Source organism: Lactuca serriola, chromosome 4 (assembly GCF_051521515.1).
Source record: "Lactuca serriola cultivar US96UC23 chromosome 4, Lser_US96UC23_V15, whole genome shotgun sequence".
Taxonomy (NCBI): domain Eukaryota; kingdom Viridiplantae; phylum Streptophyta; class Magnoliopsida; order Asterales; family Asteraceae; genus Lactuca; species Lactuca serriola.
This window is the reverse complement of record NC_136411.1, coordinates 231,604,238-231,625,474: the sequence shown is the minus strand read 5'-3', so window position 1 is coordinate 231,625,474 and position 21,237 is coordinate 231,604,238.

Here is a 21,237-nt window from a genome sequence, read left to right as displayed (position 1 = left end):
GGACTTCGGTCCGATGCAGGAGGCAAGGCCTCAGTAGTTCCGGACTTCAGTCCGATGCAGAGGGCAAGGCCCTGGCTAGTTCCGGACTTCGGTCCGATGCAGTTTTCGGACTTCGGTCCGATGCAGTGGGCAAGGCCCAGTATGTGTTTTCTTGTATTATATGGTATGTGGTAGTTGGGGGAACTCACTAAGCTTCATGCTTAGAGTTTCAGTTTTGGTTTCAGGTACTTCTGCAAGCAAAGGGAAGAGCTCGGGTTGATGGCATCGCATACACCACCGTTTCAGCTGTCCTGGGAAATGTTTTTAGTTTTTCATAAATGTGATTGATACAGTTTGATACAGTTTTACATAACTATTAGTTACTGTTTTGAAACAATTACGTATGGGTTTACTTTGTGATATTATTTTAGTACTTTTAGTAATTTTTAAACAAAAAATTTTGGGTTGTATTTTGGGACGTTTCAAGTTGGTATCAGAGCCTTGGTTTGAGGGATTCGGATACACTTTCGGGTGTGTCTGAACTCAAACTAAGGAAACGATAAAGATTTTCAAAAGAAAAACGTTTTGAAAATGATTTTGGAAAAAGAACTTAGAAGGAAGAAGAGTTTTATAAAAGGAAAATGGTGTGGCGTATGCGATCAACCGAGCTCAAGTAAGTACTCCTAAATTACCCATACAAGTTATGTTATGATTACTAGTTTTGATTTTAGTAGAACAACATGCTAGAATAGGACTAAGGATCTAGGAGAATGCCTTATGTGCCTGCTATATGTACCCCAGCTTTTTAAAATTTGCATGCTCGTATTGAGTAGACAATAGTAGGATAGCCTGTTAGGGTTATGCCTGATAGTATGAGCTTAGCATTGTATGCTAGTACAATATCTAGTTATGAGAATAGATTTGCTTGAATAAATTTCCTGTGACCGAATGCTGCTTGCTTTGTGCTTTGTGGGACTCTGAGTGATGAGAGTTAGCCATTAGGTGAATACGTCACATCACATGCGATTAGGGTTGAATAATCCCAGAGTGTTAGATTTGGCCCTATTGCGCATCTCTTATTTGAGTCTAACCATTGTAGGGACGAGTCTTTTACTCAAAGGATTATCTGAGCCTCATTACATGTGATGGTGTTCAGGTAATGACTAATTAGCATTACAAGGAGGCCTTCAGCAGCTGAGGACTGTTTTGAATGAAGTTAGAGGTTTCCCCTAGGCAAGCTTAGGATAAGAGTCGTAGTGATCAGTAGTAGTAGAAATGACTTGGTAGAGTCAAGGCAGTTCGTGAGGAAAGTACGGATAGATGTGGAAGGTAGTATGGGCCCGTACTACTGAAAGCAGAGGATCCGTACTCGAATCAAGGAAGGCCACGACAAGACCGAGAAACTAGTATTGGTATCAGTGATCCCTTGAAATATTTCAGTTTTCTAATGTTGCTATAATTTGTTTCAGAATGGTAGTTTTGCGCTCGAGGCCAGCAGTCGGCAGTTCAGGTGCCGGAGGGGGATCAGGATCAGGCCCGAAGGCTGGGCAGTTGGATGAGCAGACCAGAGAGTTTCTTTCTGCTGAGATTACTCGTATCATACTGGAGCAGACTCCTGTGATCTTCGGTTCAATCAAGGAGGGTATTCTAGAGCTGATGGATGAGAGATTGGGCACCTTCCGTGTCGAGGTGGCGGCCATGATGGGATCGCACACATTTACGTTCAGGGAGTTCAGGGCATGTGGAGCTCCAGATTACGACGGGGTGCGGGACCCCATAGTGAGTACTAGATGGTTGGCGGATGTGGCCAACGCGTTCCGCACGAGTAGGTGTCCCAAGGGGGACAAGGTTAGATTGGCGTCCTGTCTTCTGAAGGACAGGGCACGGGATTGGTGGGAGGAGGTCGGACATACCATCGGAGATGATGCAGCGTTAGATGCCATGACTTGGGCTGATTTCTCCAGTAGGTTCAGGGCGGAGTTTGCACCGGTTATCGAGGTGCAGCAGTTAGCCAGGGAGTTTCAGGACCTCACCCAGACTACGGAGACCGTGGCGGAGATCACCGCCAAGTTCAGGGAGAGGGATCTTCTCGTTCCTCAGTATGCAGCCGATGAGGAAATGAAGAAGGCCCATTATCATGAGATGCTGCGGAGCGATATCCGCCAGTTTGTGAGCCGGTCCAGCTGTAAAACGCTGGATGATATGATTGCTAGGGCTTGGGAGAGGGAGATTGACCTTGAGATGGAGAAGAAGAGGAAACCGGAGGCGGTTTCGGGTACAGGCAGTTCGGGAAAAAAGCCCAAGGTTTCAGATCACAGATCCAGGAGTCAGCAGAGCCACAGTCGATGTGGCAAGTGTGGGAGATTGCACGATGGGGTGTGCAAGGCAGAGAGTTCCGACTGCTACAAGTGCGGTCGGACTGGGCATTTGAGCAGGGATTGTACGGCTACTGCTACCGCTATTGCAGCATCAGATCTGATTTGCTTTCAGTGCAATCAGAGGGGACATAAAAAGTCCCAGTGTCCGAGTTTAGCTGCAGCAGGGAAGGTGTTTGCACCTGCCCCTGCTACTTTGAGGATTACTGATGGCCGGCAGGGCCGAGCAGAGGCACCAGTGGCAAAGAGTAGAGCTTTTCAGATGACAACAGAGGAGGCACGAGCGACTCCTGATGTGGTGGCGGGGTCGTTCTCTGTGAACGGCATTTCCGCTACAGTATTATTTGATTCGGGGGCTACCCGATCGTTTGTATCGCTAGCGCTTAGCAAGAGATTTAGCAGAGCTCCAGGGGAGCTGGATTGTCCACTAGAGGTAGAGATAGCAGATGTCAGGACCGTGAGAGTCGCCAGGGTGCATAGAGGATGTTCTCTTCATTTGTTCGACGAGCAGTTCTCGGTGGATTTGGTCCCTATTCCCCTGCGAGGGAATAAGGTTATAGTAGGCATGGACTGGTTGAGTCCAAACGGAGCAGTGATAGATTGTGGTCATGCCTTTTGGGCTCACTAATGCTCCAGCCGCATTCATGGATCTCATGAATCGCGTGTGCAGACCGATGCTGGATCAGTCTGTGATAGTATTCATAGATGATATCTTGGTGTATTGCAAGACTCAGGAGCAGCATGAGGAGCACCTGAGGGAGGTGCTAGAGGTTTTTAGAAGGGAGAGACTTTTCGCAAAGTTCTCCAAGTGCGAGTTCTGGTTGCGTGAGGTGCAGTTTCTTGGTCACCTCATCAATCAGAAGGGTATCTTGGTAGATCTAGCCAAGATAGAGGCCGTGATGCAGTGGGAAGTCCCGAAGTCTCCATCCGAGATTCGGAGCTTCCTAGGGTTGGCAGGGTACTACAGGAGGTTTATTCAGGATTTCTCCAAGATAGCAGTACCGCTCACCCGACTGACTAGGAAGTCGGTGGTGTTTCGTTGGGGGCCTGAGCAGCAGGCGGCATTTGATACCCTCAGGCAAAGGCTATGCGAGGCTCTGATTCTTTCCCTGCCAGAGGGAATAGAGGATTTTGTAGTCTACTGTGATGCCTCAATCACAGGTATGGGAGCAGTATTGATGCAGCGGGGGCATGTGATAGCTTATGCCTCGAGACAGTTGAAGCCTCACGAGGCTAACTATCCTACCCACGATTTAGAGCTGGGGGCAGTGGTGTTTGCCCTCAAGATTTGGAGACACTACCTTTATGGGGTCCGCTGTACCATCTACACGGATCATAAGAGTTTGAGATACCTTATGGATCAGCCGAGTCTAAACATGAGGTAGAGGAGATGGTTGGATGTGCTGAAGGATTATGATTGTGAAATCCTTTACCATCCAGGGAAGGCCAATGTAGTGGCCGACGCCTTGAGCCGAAGGTGACAGCAGCCCCTATCAGAGACTTATATCTGAGGATGACAGTGATTACTCCATTGTTGGAACGGATTATAGAGGCTCAGGTTGAGGGCCTCAAGGAGGAAAGGCAGAAGTGTGAGAGGATAGTGGGCCGAGTAGCTTCGTTTGATTATGATAGTCGGGGGTTGTTGACCCTTCATGGGAGAGTGTGGGTACCGTACGGTGGCGGAGTACGGCAGGTGTTGATGGACGAGGCTCATAAGTCTTGATTTTTCATCCACTCAGGGGCAACGAAGATGTATAGAGATCTTCGACCCAATTATTGGTGGCCCTGCATGAAGCGGGATGTGGCTTGGTATGTAGAGAGGTGCCTGACCTGCAGGAAGGTCAAGGCAGAACACCAGAGCCCTCATGGCAAGATGCAGCCGTTAGACATTCCCGTGTGGAAATGGGAGGACATTCCCAGGACCGCATGTGGGGTAGATTCGATTTGGTAGTAGTGGATCGGTTGACGAAGAGTGCTCATTTCATACCGATCTAGGAGAGCATATCGGCGGAAAAGCTAGCCGATATCTATGTGCGAGAGATAGTTGCACGTCATGGAGTGCTGGTATCGGTGGTGTCAGATCGAGACGTCCGTTTTACATCCAGATTCTGGAAGCGGTTTCATGACGAGATGGGTACTCGTCTCCATTTCAGCACCGCTTTCTACCCTCAGACGGACGGGCAGAGCGAGAGGACGATTCAGACTCTCGAGGACATGCTCCGGGCATGTGTCCTAGACTTCGGTGGCAGTTGGGATACGTATCTTCCGTTAGCAGAATTTTCGTATAACAACAGTTATCATGCGAGCATTGATCGACCTCCCTTTGAGATGCTCTATGGGAGGAAGTGCAGGACCCCGATTTGTTGGGGCGAGGTCAGTCAGCGAGTCATTGGGAGCACGAAGGTGGTGCTCAAAAGGACCGAGTTGATTCAGCAGGTTCGTAGTAGACTGCAGTCTGCGCAGAGTCAGCAGAAAAGCTACGCCGACAGGAGGCGTTCAGACTTGGAGTTCCGGGTAGGCGACATGGTCCTTCTGAAGGTTTCACCTTGGAAGGGTGTCATCAGGTTTCGGAAGAGGGGCAAGCTGGGCCCCAGGTTCATTGGTCCTTTCAGGGTTTTGGCCCGGGTGGGTCGGGTTGCATATCGGTTGGATCTTCCTGCAGAGCTTAGCCAGATCCACAACACTTTCCATGTGTCTCAGTTAGGGAAATGTATAGTGGATGAGTCAGCTGTTGTTCCCTTAGAAGATATTCAGGTTGATAGCAGCTTAAATTATATTGAGAGGTTGGTCTCGATTCTGGACCGGAAGATAAAGACCTTGAGGAACAAGGTAATTCAGTTAGTGAAGGTGCAGTGGGAGCACCGGAAGGGGTCTGAGTGGACGTGGGAGGTTGAAGATGAAATGAAAGAGCACTACCCATAGTTATTTGAAGATTCAGCCGTAGCAGACTTCGAGGACGAAGTCTGAGTCAAGTGGGGGAGAATTGTAACGACCCGTCATTGGTATGTTGCTTTATATTATTTATTTTAGAAGTTTGTAGAGGGACTCGGCGAGTCTATGGCCCGACTCGTCGAGTGGAGTCGTGGTCCTGGGTGTATAGATCGGCGACTCGGCGAGTCGGCCTGCCAGGTAGAAACCCTAAATCCCCGGGTTTGCACCCTATTTAAACCATCTTATGAGCCCCCAAACTCGTCCCCTTCACCCTCAAAGCGTTACTTGGCAAACCCTAACCATTTCATTGAGTATTTGAGCTTTTCTTGTCTAAATCTTGAAGTTTTGAATAGAAGAAGGAGACTAGATCCAAAGGAGAAGAAGAAGATCCAAGTCTTTGCACCTATTTCAGAGTATCTTGAGGTAATAATCGGTTTCTTCCAGTTTTGATGATTGATTCTCCTTTATAGCATATTTAGCCAATTCTTTAGCTTGTTCTTAGTAGATAAATCAGATTGAATGGATTAGCTTTCGGATCTAGCCATGTTTCAGTTCCAAAAACGTAGATCTATCAACTTTATGAAGCCATTTTGCATGATAGCCATAGATCTACTCTTCCAAGTGCATTTTTAGCCTTTATAACCTTTTGTATGCATATGTACACGTAAAGTTGGGAACTTTACGTGGTTAACCAGCCATAGGAACTCAGATCTATAAATTGTATGCAGTGGTTTTGAGTAGAATCGAGTTTTTAGTAACTGCATGCATGTGACTCGGCAAGTCGAGTTGCGAGTCCCCGATCTTCCCCTTTTGAGTGATTCCGAGTGGAGAACAGTGAGTAGTTGGATGGATTCAGTGAGTCGGAGGTTAAACTCAGTAATGGGGTAAGGCCCTGGCTAGTTCCGAACTTCGGTCTGATGCAGAGGGCAAGGCCCTGGCTAGTTCCGGACTTCGGTCCGATGCAGTTTTCGGACTTCGATCCGATGCAGTGGGCAAGGCCCAATATGTGTTTGCTTGTATTGTATGGTATGTGGTAGTTGGGGTAACTCACTAAGCTTCGTGCTTACAGTTTCAGTTTTGGTTTCAGGTACTTCCGCAAGCAAAGGGAAGAGCTTGGGTTGATGGCATCGCATACACCACAGTCTCAGCTGTCCTGGGAAATGATTTTAGTTTTTCATAAATGTGATTGATACAGTTGTACATAACTATTAGTTACTTTTTTGAAACAATTACGTATGGGTTTACTTTGTGATATTATTTTAGTACTTTTAGTAATTTTGAAACAAAAATTTTTGGGTCGTATTTTGGGACGTTTCAATGTACTTGACCCGATAGTAGCATGACCCTTTTGGGTTGCCTTCATCATAGCAATTTGGTAGGATGAATTATGGAGAAAAAGGTTAATTATGATTTATTATTATATTATAAGAATAATATATTAATTGGAAACCATGTTATTTAATTAGTGTTTATCAGAAATTAATATGGAATTAATTTGGTGATCAAAAAAGACTGATCAAATTACGAGGACTGATGTTGCAATTATCTCATAGTTGCAAGTTAGGCTTATGGATCCCTAGGAAGGGTTGGACGAAATTCTATGTGTAGCTCACATAGATTTCATCCAAAGGGGGCTTTCTGGAAGGATCTAATGGATTGCTTAAGGCCTAATAAAAAATTAGGGTTCCAGTCTAAAACCCTAGCAGTACAACTATATAAAGACCCCCTAGCATAGGGTTTTCGGCCACTTGATCCTAAGAGGAAACCCTAGCCGAAAATCCTAAGCCTCCATCATCTCTGTTGAGTTCATCCAATTGTTAGTGTTGTTTCTTACTTCATTAGAGGTAAAACAATTGTGGCACTAAGCTCTTCAAGGTCATGATCTACAAGCTACGAGGAACATGTATTCATCTAACTTTGCTTTAGTTATAAAAATGAAAATTGTATGCTAAATTAGGGTTTATGCTTTGGATAATTAAAATTGCATGCATAACTTGAGAAAAACCTAGATCCAAAGCATTAGGGTTTCATATGGACCATAGGAATATTGTAGTGCTCAAAACCTATTAGTGGTATCAGAGCTTAGGAAATTTTTTTTGTTATATTTTATTTCATGGTTAATTGTTCAAAGCTGAAAGCAATATAAATCTGGACTCTCCCAGATGAACTCGACGAGTCCAATGTGGAAGTTGACGAGTTGAGGCAACTCGATGATTTGACTCGTCTGATGGAAGGATTTTCGGATTTCAAGCATGAATTAGATAAGGATAATTACCATAACTTGTTTTAACTGATTAAAAACGATTTTTTTGATATGGTAATGTATATCCTCAATTAATTGAAAGATAATTGGCAAATTTTAAGATAATTACAATATTGTGTGATAAATTAATTATTTGTAAAATTTTATTTGCATTTATCTTAACAAATAAATTGGATTAGGTCAAATTATGATATTGATAAAATTATATGATTAATTTAAATTATTTTAAAATTTGATCTAAAAGTTTTGAAAAGTTTCAACACTTTCCCTCAAGTTTTTGGAATTTAAAATTTGCTTAAAAAGTTTTAATTTTCAAATATTAAATTGTACAACCCTAGTGTTTTAAAAGTTTAAGATAATTACAATATTATGTGATAAATTAATTATTTATAAAATTTTATTCGCATTTATCTTAACAAATAAATTGGATTAGGTCAAATTATGATATTGATAAAATTATATGATTAATTTAAATTATTTTAAAATTTGATCTAGAAGTTTTGAAAAGTTTCAACACTTGCCCTCAAGATGAATTAGTTTTACCGTTAGTAGGCCTCATTCACGAAGCTATTCTATAAGGGGTGTTTAAGGAAGCAGCTTATAAAATGACCGCCATTGAGTATCCACTCTTACCCAACATACTCATGACTAGTGGAGGGTCGTTAGCCAAATGGGTAGGATAGGACATTATTCCATCATTAATATGTATAATGAAAGTTATAAAGTAACTAAATATTTTTTAAAAATAATACTATTCCATGAAATTGCAATATGCACCTTGTCAAAGTCATTACTGGAGCGTGTGTGGTTAACCAGAACAATAAGTTGGACTAACAAGGGTGGTAAGGGGTAACCAACACATTTATTAGGTGGTAAATGACTTGAGAGTACCAAGCTAACTTTCATTGTTATTAACACCTTGTTTGTGATTCTCGGTATCCCAGTCACAATCTGGAAGGGCATTTACGTACCTGCATATAATTTGCAAAAGTAATCTAGGAATTTCATTTTGATTTAAATCCTAATTTCTCATTTTGTTTTTGTCGTGGAATTGGTGATTTGTCATTTACCTACCTACATATAATTTGCAATTGGATTACGACATCCTTCTTCCGAATTGTGAATTATAGTGTTGGGTCCTAGCCTTAGTATTTCATTTGGGTGTTATATTAATGATTCTTATCTAATCTAAACATTGTTGCTTTTTCTTTTTCAGATGTCTAGCTCAAACAACGCTTCATGCTCAAACCCCTCAAGCTCCTTTTCTCTTATGAACATTTATGGGAGGGTCGATGGGTCCAATTTCAATGATTGGATCTGCAACATCCGCATGGTCCTCTGGTATGAGTAGAAAGAATACAACCTCAACAAAAATCTCAAAGAGATTGACGGAACTAATGCTTTTGCTGAAGAAATAGCTGATTGTAGTGCTCACGAAAAGGAGACGACAAAGGTGTTGTGTATAATGGTAGCCACTACGACTCCTGAGCTCTAGTGGTTCTATGAGAAATACGTCCTTGTTATGATCAGTTCAAGATGACTTAACATATGAACAAGGAGGAAGTCACATTGAGCATGCTTCAATGGTTGTTGAGGACTACTGAAAGTGGGTTGAATGGCAAAGTTGTCACAACCACTCCTACTGCTGCTGCCCCACTCTTGGCTATTAGACAAGGGAAGGGAAAAAAGAGGAAAGCTCCCTCTAAGAATCACAAGGGAAAGTCTCATGATGGATCTTCTTCAAATAGGTCCAAAGGAAAAGGTGGTTCCGCTGCTCCTTCATCCGATCCAAAATATGCTGAGTGCTTCTACTGTCACGACAACGGGCATTGGAAAAGAAGCTGCCCCAAAGTATCTGCAAGATATCAAGGATGGGAAGATAAAGCCCACCTTCGCAGGTATTCACACTATTCAATCTAATAACCCATCACATTCTAGTTCTTTGGTCCTTGATACATGATGTGGTTTTAACATTTGTTTTGATTTCCAGGGTCTAAGAAGAAGTAGGGATGTGGAGCACAGAAAGATGAAATTGATCATGGGGAATAGGAGAGCGTCGCCCGTCACCAATATTGGATTTTATTCTTTTGTGCTTAGTAGTGGATTAGGATTGGATTTGAATGAGTGTTGTTACTCGTCAGAAATGATGAGGAATATTATTTCTTTTCATGGTTTGTATAAACAAGGTTTTAGCTTTTCATTTAATAATGACGTTGGTTCTCGTAATGCTTTCTATAATGGTATTTATTATTTTGAAGCATTGCCTTGTAATGGTATATATGAAACTGTGATGGTTGTAGACAACTTAGGATATAATGTGCTGCATATTGATTTTTCTAATGGTTTGCACAAGGCATGCTTGTGGCATTGTTGTCTTCAACATGTCAACAGGAAGCGCATAGCCCAACTCCAAAAGGATGGTGTGTTGGAGTCATTTGACCTAAAGTCGAATGACACATGTGAATCTGGTTTACTTAGAAAATGGCTAAATCACCTTTCACTGGTACTTGTGAAAGAGGTGAGGTATTGTTGGATCTCATACACACCGATGTGTGTAGGCCCTTCAGATCCACCACAAAGGATGCTAACCGCTTTTATGTTACATTCACCGATGATTACAACAGATATGGGTATATCTACTTAATTAAGCACAAGTCAGAAACCTTCGAAAAGTTCAAAGAGTTTAAACAAGAAGTATAGAATCAATTAGGCATGAAGATAAAGATGCTCAGATCCGATAGAGGTGGTGAGTATCTTAGTATCGAGTTCGATGAGTATCTTAAGGAATGTGAACTTCTTTCACAATTGATGCCACCTAGGACACCATAGCTCAATGGCGTGGCTGAGATGCGCAATCGAACCATATTGGACATGGTTCATTCCATGATGAGTGGAGCTTCACTGCCTATCTCATTTTTGGTGTATCCTTAGTGGTTGCCACATATATCCTTAATCTAGTCCCAATTAAGAAGGTTGCCAAAACACCTCACAAGATGTGGACAGGGAATGATCCCTTATTGGAACATATCAAGATGCAGAGTGGTGGAATTCGTAATTCGTCATTTACTTACTTGCATATAATTTGCAATTGGATTACGACATAGTTATCCCAAATTGTGAATTATAGTGTTGGGTCCTAGCCTTAATATTTATTTTGGGTGTTATATTAAGGATTCTTATCTAATCTAAACTTTTATGCTTTTCTTTTTTTCAGATGTCTGGCTCAAGCAACGCTTCAAGATCGAACCCCTCAAGCTCCTTTTCTCTAATGAACATTTATGGGAGGGTCACCTTCGATGGGTCCAATTTCAATGATTGGATCCGCAACATCCACATGGTCCTATGGTACGAGGAGAAAGAATACAACCTCGAAGAAAAGCTCACATAGATTGACGAAACTAATGCTTCTACTGAAGAAATAGCTGACTGCAGGGCTCACAAAAAGGACACGACAAAGGTGTCGTGTACAATGGAAGCCACTTTGATTCATAAGCTACAATGGTTCTACGAAAAGGAGACGACAAAGGTGTTGTGTATAATGGTAGCCACTACGACTCCTGAGCTCTAGTGGTTCTATGAGAAATACGTCCTTGTTATGATCAGATCAAGATGACTTATCATATGAACAAGGAGGAAGTCACATTGAGCATGCTTCAATGGTTATTGAGGAGTACTGAAATTCGGTTGAAAGGCAAAGCTATCACAACCACTCCTACTGCTGCTGCCCTGCTCTTGGCTATTAGACAAGGGAAAGGAAAGGATTGGAAGGCTCCCTATAAGAATCACACAGGAAAGTCTCATGATGGATCTTCTTCAAATGGGTCCAAAGGAAAAGGTGGTTCTGCTCCTTCATCCGATGTAAAAGATGCATAGTGCTTCTACTATCACGAGAACGGGCATTGGAAAAGAAGCTGCCCGAAGTATCTGCAAGATATCAAGGATGGGAAGATGTGACAACCCGGAATTTCCATTGTACGAACATTATCTATCCAATAGAAGCTAGTCCAGTTTCTGTGATTTTCACACTTTTCCGAACAAGTTTGTGTACATTAGGGTTTATGTTTAAGGAGATATCAGGAGAGTGGATGCTCCTGGTTTTGTGAAATTTGAGCATTTCAAGTTTCATAATGTTACAGTCCAATATCAGGAATAAAAATATTTTCTGCCAAAATAATCCAGGACTATAAATAGTTTTATGAATTAAATTAATTCATTATTCACAATTCCAAATAGAGAAAAACCATATTCTCTCTGACGGATCTTTGGGTTTTCATCCCAGATTGTGAGTCTACTTTACTAAATGTGTTTCAATACTTGTTAGATGCTTATTAACATCAATTACATGTTTAGATTACAAGATCCGGGAGTTTACCGCCCAAGAACGTTCTTGGGGAGTAAACTCCAAAATGGAACATAAAGGCTTCCTAGTCCCGATTCCTTGTTAGACAACTTATTTAGGGGTTAGTGTATAAACATTTGGGACTAAAAAGCAACCAAGAAACACAAGTTATTGGAGTTTACGGCCAAGGAACTTCCTTGGGCCGTAAACCCCTTTTCAAGGGCATTTAGTGCCCTAAACTTCCCCCTAATTCTTAAGGACTTTATCCACTAATACTTATGCTTATTTAGGACTTCAAAACACTTCAAAATCACAAGTTTATAGGAGTTTACGGCCAAGAACCTCTCTTGGGCCGTAAACCCCTTTTCCAAAGGCTAAATGCACCACAAACACACCTTAGGCCTTAAGACAATTTACCTTGAACACATGGGACTTGAATGGAGAGTAAAATACATCATAATCACTCCTTAAAAGGAGTTTACGGCCAAGGAACATATCTTGGGCCGTAAACTCCAAGTGAAGGCACAAATGTGTGCCTCTTGTCCCCATTAGCCTTAGATAAAAGTTTGGAAGCTATCCTACACATGCAAGGGCCTCAAAACAATTAAAAGCCATCACCCCATAGGAGTTTACGGCCGTAAACTCTAGGGAATGAGGTCCTTTGGCCGTAAACTCCCCTATGGAGCATTCTAGGGCCTTAAGCTACTTCATGTGTTATTCCAACAAAGCTAGGGGTGTTCTAGGATCAAGATAACACTTTAAAACACCCAAAACCACCATGTGAGGAGTTCACGGCCATAAACCTATGAGTTTACGGCCGTAAACTCCAAAGGGTGGGGTTTGTTGGGTGGTGAACTCTTATGCAAGGCCATTTGATGTTTCAAACCCTTTTGCCTTGTCCCGTAGCAACTTAGATGCAACCATTTGGACCTTAAACACTTATAAAAAGTGTTTACATGTTTCCTAAGTGTCTTAACTTATTTATTAAGTTATTATTTGTCTAATTAGTTATATATATGCTTATTATATGATAACTAGGCTCGTGCATGTAAACAAGTCTCCGTTTGCCACCTAGCACGGTATCCGACACTGCAATTCAAACGACTCACCACAAGTGAGTTCATACCCCTTGAATCAACCTTTGAAATGATTTTAAATGTTTTAAATACTTTATGGGGGGGGGGGGAATACAAGTCAAATACTTATAGTTATTGCTTCAATCACATGTGATTGCATTTAATCACATGTGATTAATAACTAGAAAAACAACGATTTTTACACTGTTCAAACTGTTTATCAAACTGCTTTACTTTGAAATGTTTTACAAAATCTTTTACTATCCAAACTTATTCTCAAACTATGATTCAAACAAATGTTTCTTATACTTAAACTGTTTTATCAACTTATGCTTTCAAATTGTTTTATAGATCGACATCAAGTCGATCTTCTCTTGAAATTATATTTATGCTTCAAATGTCTTATGAAAACTCATTTATGCTTTTACATATTCCATTGCATGCCCATATATGTATAGATATATGAATAATGTTTAAAGGGCTTAGGAAGGCCATTCGCCCTATTTCCTTTTCCTCGATTTGGATGTGGTCTGGTGGGATTTCGGGTGACCATCCGACATATTACTTATATATCATATATACATGTATAGACATAAAAGTACTTCCATATTCATACTTATCAGTACATCAATAGTTAGTTACCATCGGGGTAACTCAAGTACATATACAGCTATACTAGAAACAAGTACATATACAGATATACTAGAAACATGAACATATACAGCTATACTAGAAACAAGTACATATACAACTATACTAGAAACAAGTACATATACAGATATACTAGAAACAAGTGCATATACAGCTATACTAGAAACATGTACATATACAGTTATACTAGAAACATGAACATATACCACTATACTAGAACGAGAAACATTACATATACATGAATACGTTAACAATTGTGATCCACTGTGTCGGAGCATGCCTTAAATGTCATGGCCCGAGTTGTAGCCAGAATTCTCTTGGAGGGAGAGCGTGAGTTTGCGTATAGATCTATACTGGATTGACTATCCTACACCTTGCTGCTAGCTACAGCCGGACCTGCAGGTCTGCGGGTGCCAAACGTCATTTCTTTATTACGACCATTCATTATGTCGTTGTTACCAGTCGATAGCATGGTGCAATTTATCACAATATACCTTAATATAAATCCGGTTTAAGGTAGTAGTAATTAGTACAACAGTAGTTCTTATTATACAAAGCTAAAGTACTACAATGATTTACCCATTACATATTTTGGTGATAATCTCACTTAAGCATTAATGTACAAACTATATTTTATCAAATGATAGTTATACTTGGGTAATTACACACTTTTACAACAGACGAGTTTACAAAACAGTTAAGCCTTGGTAGAAGGTTACTTTAATAGAAAATATAGGATTTCTGAGAGATTCAAACTTTTACAAACACTTTCAAACATTTACTTACATTTTTACAAACTTATACATTGAGACAGGTTCAAACGTTTTGACAACAAACATTGACACTAAAATACTTATGAACTCACCAGCTTAATGCTGATAAACTCTTTCAAAATAACTTGTATTCTCAGGTCATCAGTAGACAGGTACCGAGGCCAGCTTTTGAGAAGATGGAGTGCATTCAAGACTCATCTCATATTATTTTGTGTTACATTATTTTTGGTGTCTATAACTGTACAGAACACTTGTATTAAAATTATATATTTAATGCAATGGATGATGTTGTTTGCTTATTTACATTTACTGTGTTGTGATACTGTACATGACGTCCTCCGCCCCAGAACGTTTCCGCCGTTCTTGGTTTTAGGGTGTGACAGATTGGTATCGGAGCATTGTTTATAGTGAATCAAGTATATCAACCCATAAAAGATATACTAATCTATAAACCCAAAAGGGACTAAAACACTCTGACCAAGAGTCTATACTTTAAATAATAAAATATTTAATTAAGTATACTAGTCTGCATTCATACTAAAATCAGTGTCACAATGACAAGAACAAAAGTATTACGATTGTTAAATATCACAAGTGAGCTCGGGGATGTATGGTCAGTCCTGGGAATGGCATAGCCTGATCAACGATGCTGGTCCTAGGAGTGATTAGGATATGCCCTAGAATGGTTGTGATATGTTAACAAGTCTAAAAACTTACCAACACTACCACAAGAAGATCAGTAGAACTTAAAACTTAAAATACTATAGGAGTATTTTGTGCTACTAGTTACGCGTATACTATATTCTTATACCTCTCTTCTCGCGTAGATCTAAATGGATGGATTCCATCATTGCGACCCGTACTTTCCCAATGAAGGCAATGCTGGGTGGATCGATGAAGAGCCCGAAGATGAGCATCCAATCCCTTTGGATGATCACCTCGCAGAAGGCTTTTCTGATGGATCTGACTCCGAGCCTGAAGTCAACAACCGACCGCTTGTAGGTCAAGCCCCGAACAAAAACCCTCGACCAGCATTTCCAGGTCCTACACCCATGTGGGCAAACAACCTGAACCGCTGGAGTGATGAGCAGGGTCATCCCTTACCATACTTTGGGGACCGAACCTTTTACAACATTAGCGATGGTGGCTCTGCTGACAGAGCTCTGCCAGTAATCATCCGCAGAATAGCACGTAATGTCGAGCAAGGTCGAGCAGCCATCGACCGGGTCATGGAGATTGATGCCAATTCAGGCGTCAATACAGTCCGCATCCGCCGTCTTGAAGAAGACATGGAACGGACCCGGAGAACCAACGAAACTCTGCAGCAACAGCTGGCTGCCTCCCGTGCTGAAGTCTTAGAACTTCGAGCTTGTCAGAGAGCTCAGGATCGACACCTTCAAGAGGTGTTTCGCCAAGTGTCCGACCTCAGGGCTCACCCGAGGAATTCCCATCGCCATTAGATGATGTCTAGTACATCTCTATCTTTTGATTTAGAGATAGCCTTGAACTTATGTGCTCTAAGTAGCACCTGTCTGTAAAATATTCCTAACTTTAGATACTCTAATTAGGAATCTAGGACTATCAGTCTTGTCCTTTTGGTATGATGTAAGACCTACTGTTAGGTCGATTTTCCTTGAACTTATTACATCAGTAATACCCGTACCATTGAAATCTATCTAATCTGTGGGAAAAATTTGTACACTTGTGTATTCCTACTGATATTTCTTATTGTGATTTCAAACACTCATTCAACTGTTGGGCTATGATTAGTTAGTCCATGTATCACTCTCACGTTACTTGCAAATTGATTCTTACCATCTTTCTTATCTTTATAAACTTATAGCTGAAAGATGCCTCCTCGCAAATCTCCCAGGAATAGGAATAATCCTGCACCTCCACCGCCTCCACCGCCTCCGGTCATCGATACTGCAGCCCTGAATGTTGCCGTAGCTGCATCAGTGGCAACTGCCATGGCTCAGTATCACTCATCAGATGCCAGCAGAGGTGGAACCCCTGTGGAATCTATTCCGATCGAAATCCCTGTGCGCTCAAGGGAGTGCTGTTACAAGGATTTCACAAACTGCAAGCCGAAGCCTTTCTATGGCACCGGCGGAGTCATTGCTCTCTCGCAATGGTTCGAGAAGACTAAATCAATCTTCGAAATCTATTCATGCCCTGCTGCAAGCAAAGTGAAATATGCCGCATGCACCTTTGAGGGTAAAGACCTAACGTGGTGGAACGGCCACGTCAAAGACCTAACTCTCGTCGTGGCTAACGACATGGGCTGGGAAACGATGAAGGACCTCATGACTGAGGAATACTGGCCGAGGGGCGAAGTCCAGAAGTTAGAACATGAACTCTGGAACCTGATCATGAAGGGCACCAATTTGATCACTTATACTGCCAGATTTAGCGAACTGGTGGCCCTCTGCCCTAATATGGTTCCCACTGAAGGGAAAAAGATCGAACGGTACATATGGGGGCTAGTGCCTCCGTACCAGGGGAATGTCTTAGCATCCAACCCCGTTACCTTCGACAGTGCCAAGCGATTGGCACAAAGACTCATTGATCATGGAGTCAAGACCCCTGCAACCACAACCACCCTAGCCATCCCAGAACCCTCCAAACCCGCTGGCACCAAGCGGAAGTTTTGGGATGAGAAGAAGAAGCAGCGAGCTTCAAAGAAACAGCAAATTGTGGCAGTACATGCTGCGGTAACCCCTACTGCTGTTACTGCTCCGGGGAAGCAGTATGCTGGAAGTTTGCCGAAGTGCAACAAATGCAACTTCCACCACAACGGCGCCTGCCGTGAAATGCAGTGTTCTAACTGCAACAGAAAATGACACACCGTCCGATTCTGTAAGTTCCCGGCACAACCGATCTCCCAAGTTCCTGGCTCAGGCGCGAGCCCAACTTGCTATGGATGTGGCGAAACAGGCCACTTTAAAAGGGACTGCCCCAAGGCGAGGAATACTGGAGGAGCAGGGAGGGTACTAGCTATAGGCCATGGGGAAGCAGTTACTGACCCGACTGTGGTGACTGGTACGTTCCTCCTTGATAACTCCTATGCATGCATTCTGTTCGATAGTGGGGCGGAGCGAAGCTTCGTAAACCACAAATTTGCTCGCATGCTTAAGCAATAACCACACACACTTAATGAACAATTCACAGTAGAAATGGCCAATGGGAAAACTGAAAGTACAAATAGCATATATTTAGGTTGTCTTCTAACCTTAGATAACCATTGATTCCCAATCGACCTTATGCCGGTCTCAATGAAAAGTTTCGACGTTATTATCGGCATGGATTGGTTAAGTCTTCATCGCGCCGACATCATGTGGTACGAGAAAGCAGTCCGTCTAAACCTCCCGTCTAACGAAACTCTTATAGCCTACGACGACAAACCTGGTGTGAGTCTTCGCATAATATCTAGTATTCAGGCACAGAAATATCTGCACAAAGAATACCACGCATTCCTTGCTCACGTCGTCGACACGAACCTAGAAACGAAAGAACTAAAGAACCTCCCAGTAGTGAGCGACTTCCCCGACATTTTCCCAGAGGAGCTACTCGGATTACCTCCGCAACGACAAGTCGAGTTCAGAATCGACTTAGTCCCAGGAGCTACCCCAGTAGCCAAGTCGCCCTACCGCTTAGCACCAGCCGAGATGCAAGAACTCTCTGGTCAACTTAACGAACTGCTCAGCAAGGGCTTTATAAGGCCAAGTTTCTCACCTTGGGGAGCACCGGTCTTGTTCGTTAAGAAGAAAGACGGATCATTCCGTATGTGTATTGACTACAGAGAACTCAACAAATTGACGATCAAGAATCGTTACCCTGTCCCGCGCATAGATGATCTATTCGACCAACTGCAAGGGGAAAACTATTTTTCCAAGATTGATCTTAGATCCGGATATCACCAGTTACGAGTGCTAGAGGAGGATGTGCCGAAGACAGCCTTCCGAACTCGTTACGGACACTACGAGTTCGTGGTGATGCCATTCGGATTGACCAATGCGCCCGCAGTCTTCATGGATCTGATGAATAGAGTATGCCGACCTTACTTGGATCAGTTCGTCATCGTTTTCATCGACGACATCCTGATCTACTCCCGAAGTAAGAAAGAGCATGGCGATCACCTACGACAAGTTCTAGAGACATTACGAAAAGAGAAACTTTATGAGAAGTTCTCGAAATGTGAATTTTGGATCCGAAGAGTCGAATTCTTAGAACACGTGGTAAGCGAGGAAGGAATCCACGTGGACCCATCCAAAATAAAAGCCATTGAGAACTGGTCAGCACCAAAGACGCCTACAGAAATTCGTCAATGTCTAGGTCTCGCTGGCTACTACCGTAGGTTCATTCAGAACTTCTCCCGAATAGCGAAACCTCTTACAACCCTGACCCAGAAAGGCGTGGCCTTTGACTGGGAAGAGAAGCAAGAAAGAGCGTTCCAAACGCTCAAACGAGCCTTGTGCACCGCACCAATACTATCCCTTCCAGAAGGAATAGAAGACTTCGTAGTCTATTGCGATGCATCCAATCAAGGACTCGGATGTGTTCTGATGCAGCGAGGTAAGGTCATCGCCTACGCCTCGAGACAGTTGAAGACACACGAGGTTAACTACACGACCCACGATCTTGAATTAGGAGCAGTAGTGTTTGCTCTGAAGATCTGGAGACATTACCTGTATGGAACGAAGAGCACTATCTTTACCGACCACAAGAATTTACAACATATTTTCGATCAGAAGGAGCTCAACATGAGACAACGACGGTGGGTCGAGCTACTCAGTGATTACGAATGCGATATTCGTTATCATCCGGGTAAAGCCAACGTAGTAGCAGACGCCCTAAGTCGGAAGGAATACTCTGGTCGCAAATTCAAGTCCTTATCGATAAACATCCATTCACACCTAACTAAGCAAATTCAGGCGGCTCAACTTGAGGCCATGAAACCTGAAAATGTGTCGAGTGAATCCCTTAGGGGAATGGACAAGAACTTTGAAGCCAAGGGTGACGGAGCGTTATATTTCATGAACCGGATCTGGACACCGAAACACGATGGTTTCCGAGACTTGGTCATGACCGAGGCACACAACACTCGGTATTCCGTCCACCCAGGTTCAGATAAGATGTATCTGGATCTTAAAAAGCTATACTGGTGGCCTAATATGAAAGCAGCGATTGCTACCTTCGTAAGTAAATGCCTTACTTGCACAAAGGTTAAGGTCGAGTACCAGAAGCCCTCTGGTTTACTGCAACAGCCAGAGATTCCAGAATGGAAGTGGGAGCGGATCACTATGGATTTCATAACCAAGTTGCCCAAGACAACGGGTGGACTTGACACCATATGGGTCATCGTCGATAGATTGACCAAGTCTGCACACTTCCTGCCTATCAAAGAAACCGACAAGATGGAGAAACTTACGAGAACATACATTAGGGAAATCGTACGGCTACATGGTGTACCTATTTCCATTATCTCCGATAGAGATAGTAGGTTCACCTCAAGATTTTGGCAATCACTACAACGTTCCCTAGGAACAAGGCTGGACATGAGCACAGCCTACCATCCACAGACCGACGGACAGAGTGAGAGGACCATCCAAACACTGGAAGATATGTTGCGAGCCTGTGTGATTGATTTTGGGAAAGCATGGGATACTCATTTACCCCTTGTCGAATTTTCCTATAATAACAGTTATCACACGAGCATCAAGGCTGCTCCATTCGAAGCTCTCTACGGCCGCAAGTGCAGATCCCCTCTGTGCTGGGCTGAGGTGGGTGATACCCAATTAGCAAGAGGGCAAGCTTCCGACAGTACTCTCACCGATCCAGAAATCATTCGGGAAACGACAGAGAAAATCCTTCAGATCCGTGAACGATTGAAAGCCTCTAGAGACCGACAGAAGAGCTATGCCGATAAACGAAGAAAACCTTTGGAATTTCAGGTGGGAGACCGAGTCCTTCTCAAAGTCTCACCCTGGAAAGGCTTGATACGCTTCGGCAAGCGTGGGAAGCTTAATCCGAGGTACATAGGGCCTTTCGAGATTCTTGCCAGAGTCGGCCCCGTAGCTTACAAACTCGACCTACCCGACACACTGCGTAGCGTACATTCTACATTCCACGTATCTAACTTGAAAAAGTATATGTCCGACGAGACTCTCGTAATCCCACTCGATGAGATCGAGATCAACGAGAGCCTCAACTTCGTGGAAGAACCTGTAGAGATCATGGACCGTGAGGTCAAGCAGACGAAACAAAGTCGTATCCCTATCGTGAAGGTTCGCTGGAACGCCAAGCGAGGACTGGAATTCACTTGGGAACGCGAGGATCAGATGAAGTTGAAATACCCTCATCTTTTCGCTTAATTGTTGTAACTTTATATTTGCTTAAATTCTAATTTCGGGACGAAATTCCCTCTAACGGGGGGATGATGTGACAACCTGAAATTTCCATTGTACGAACATTATCTATCCAATAGAAGCTAGTCCAGTTTCTGTGATTTTCACACTTTTCCGAACAAGTTTGTGTACATTAGGGTTTATGTTTAAGGAGATATCAGGAGAGTGGATGCTCCTGGTTTTGTGAAATTTGAGCATTTCAAGTTTCATAATGTTACAGTCCAATATCAGGAATAAAAATATTTTCTGCCAAAATATTCCAGGACTATAAATAGTTTTCTGAATTAAATTAATTCATTATTCACAATTCCAAATAGAGAAAAGCCATATTCTCTCTGACGGATCTTCGGGTTTTCATCCCAGATTGTGAGTCTACTTTACTAAATGTGTTTCAATACTTGTTAGATGCTTATTAACATCAATTACATGTTTAGATTACAAGA